The sequence below is a fragment of the Chrysochloris asiatica genome, unplaced genomic scaffold, assembly GCF_000296735.1.
Source record: "Chrysochloris asiatica unplaced genomic scaffold, ChrAsi1.0 scaffold00166, whole genome shotgun sequence".
In the NCBI taxonomy this organism is placed as follows: domain Eukaryota; kingdom Metazoa; phylum Chordata; class Mammalia; order Afrosoricida; family Chrysochloridae; genus Chrysochloris; species Chrysochloris asiatica.
The window spans coordinates 4,839,451-4,842,072 of NW_006408684.1; the positions used below are offsets into that span (position 1 = coordinate 4,839,451).

The 2,622-nt window shown below is 41.1% G+C and overlaps 1 protein-coding gene across 1 annotated transcript in view; it reads left to right on the forward strand.

The window, feature by feature from the left end:
- PAXIP1 (PAX interacting (with transcription-activation domain) protein 1) overlaps positions 1-2,622 on the forward strand; it is a gene marked incomplete at its 3' end in the record, with an annotated part of 102,675 nt that overhangs the window by 765 nt on the left and 99,288 nt on the right. The gene's annotated exons all lie outside the window — the stretch shown is intronic.

Here is a 2,622-nt window from a genome sequence, read left to right on the forward strand (position 1 = left end):
AATGGGCTGAAATATGGATCTCTTCCAATCAGTCGGCCAGATAGTTGTCTTCCAAATTTCTTGGCAGAGGTGAGTGAGTAGCCCCAATTTGTAAGAAATCTCTCCTCAGCGTACCAAGTGACTCTGAAGAGACAGAAATTAAGTGTAGTAGCACAGTGAGTTATGAGCTGTGTTGCTAACCTCAAAGTCGGTAGATCGAATCTACCAGCCGGTCCCCAAGAACAAGATGAGACTTTCTGATTTAAAGCCTTGAACCCTGTACTGGGTTGCTATGAGTCAAAACCAACTCCATGGCACATAACCACACAGCCACTGCCATCCCCACTACCACCTCGAAGTTGTATATAAACACTGACTGTGCTAGCTGCTAGGTGTGTGGTTCAAACCAACTAGCTGCTTCTTGGGAACCCGATACAGGGTTGCTATGAGTTGAAGCCAACAACAACAATCCAATTAAGGTGTTATGTTATTATTGTTGTTAGGTTCCCCAAGCCTGTTCTGACTCAGTTCTTACTCATAGCGACCCTATGTACAACAGAACTAAACTTTGTCAGGTCCTGTGCCATCCTTACAGTTGTTATGTTTAAGTCCATCCATCTCATTGAGGGATTTCCTCTTTTTTGCTGACCCTCCACTTTACCAAGAATGATGGCTTTCTCCAAGGACTGATCCTTCCTGACAACATGTCCAAAGTATGACAAAGTCTTGCCATCCTCTCAGGAGCATTCTGGCTGTACTTCTTCCAACACGGATTTGTTTGTTCTTCTGGCAGTCTATTGTACTTTCAATTTTCTTATCTATCACTAAAATTCCAACGTATTGATTCTACTATAGTCTTCCTTATTCATTGAACAACTTTCACATGCATATGAGGCTTGGGTCAGATTTACCTTAGTATTTTCAAACTGACATCTTTGCTTTTTAACACTTCAAACAGGTCTTGTGCAATATATTTGCTTAATGTAATCCATCTTTTGATTTCTACTGCTGCTTCTTGACTTCAATGATTGTGGAGTCAAGGAAAGTGAAGTACTTGACAACTTCAATCTTTTCTGTTTATTAGTTGTAAGGATTTTTGTTTTCTTTACATTAAGGTGCAATCCATACTTAAGGTTGCAGGCTTTGATCAGTAAGTATTAATTCCTCTTTGCTTCCAGCAAGCAAGGTTGTGTAAACCTGCATATCACAGGTTGTTAGTGTTCTTCTTCCAATACCGATGCCAAATTCTTCATATAATCTAGCTTCTCAGATTAATTGCTCAGCATACAGACTGAATAAGTATGGTGGACGAATACAACCCTGGAGCACGTTTCCTGTTTAAACCATTTAGTATCCCCTTGCTCTGTCTGAACAACTGCCTCTTGGTCTATGTTCAGGTTCCTCATGAGTACAATGAAATGCTCTTGGATCAACTATCAACACTCACAGTAGCAGCAGTCAAGAGATCAAACAACGTATTGCATTAAGCAAATCTGCTGCACAAGACCCTTTTAAAGTATTTAAGAGCAAAGACGTCAGCTTGAAGACTAAGGTGCGCCTGACCCAAGCCATGGTATTTTCAATAACCTCATATGCATGCAAAAGCTGGACAATGAATTACGGAAGACCATAGAAGAATTGATGCCTTTGAGTTATGGTGTTGGAGGAAAATAATGAAAGTGTCATGGGCTGCCAAAAGAACCAATAGATCTGTTTTGGAAGAAGAGCAGCCAGAGTGCTCCTTAGAGGCCAAAATGGCCAAACTTTGTCTCTCATACTTTGGACATATTGTCAGGAGGGAGCAGTCGCTGGAGAAGGATATCATATTTGGTTAAGGTGGAGGGTCAGAGAAAAAGAAGACCCTCAAATGAGATGGATTGGCCAAGTGGCAGCATCAATGGACTCAAGCATGGCAACAATAGTGAGGTTGGCCCAGGATCGGGCAGTGTTTTGTTTTGCTGTGCATAGGGTCGCTATGAGTTGGTACTGACTTGATGACACCTAACCACAACAACAAATGTATTCTTCACAATGTTTATTATGATTTGTTATGATTCACACAACCAAATGTCTTTGCATTATCAGTAAAACACAAGTGAACACCTTTCTAGGAGTCCTGTGTGGCACTGTTGGCTAATGCATCAGACTGCAAAGTCATTTGAACGGCAAGGTCAGTGGTTCAAGCTCACCAGCTGCTCCTTGGAAACCCTATACAGGGTCGCTATGGATCAGAATCAACTCGACGGCACTTGAGAACAACAACAAACACCTTTCTGGTATTCACTGTTTTTAGCCAAGATCTAACTAATGTCAGCAGTGATATCCTGGGTTCATGTCCTCTTTTGTATCTGGCTTGAATTTCTAGAAGCTCCTGTCAATGTACTGATTCAACCCTTTTAAATTATCTTCAGCAAAATTTTACTTGTATGTGATATTAATGATATTGTTTGATGTCTTCCCCATTCCATTGAGTCAAGTTTCTTTGGCATGGGCACAAATATGGATCTCTTCATATCGATTGTCCAGATAGCTGCTTTCCACGTTTCTTGCCATAGTCACACGTTTCTTGCCATAGTCAAGTGAGTGCCTCCAGTGCTGCATCAGTTTGTTGAAGCATTTCAATTTGTATTCCATCAATTCCTG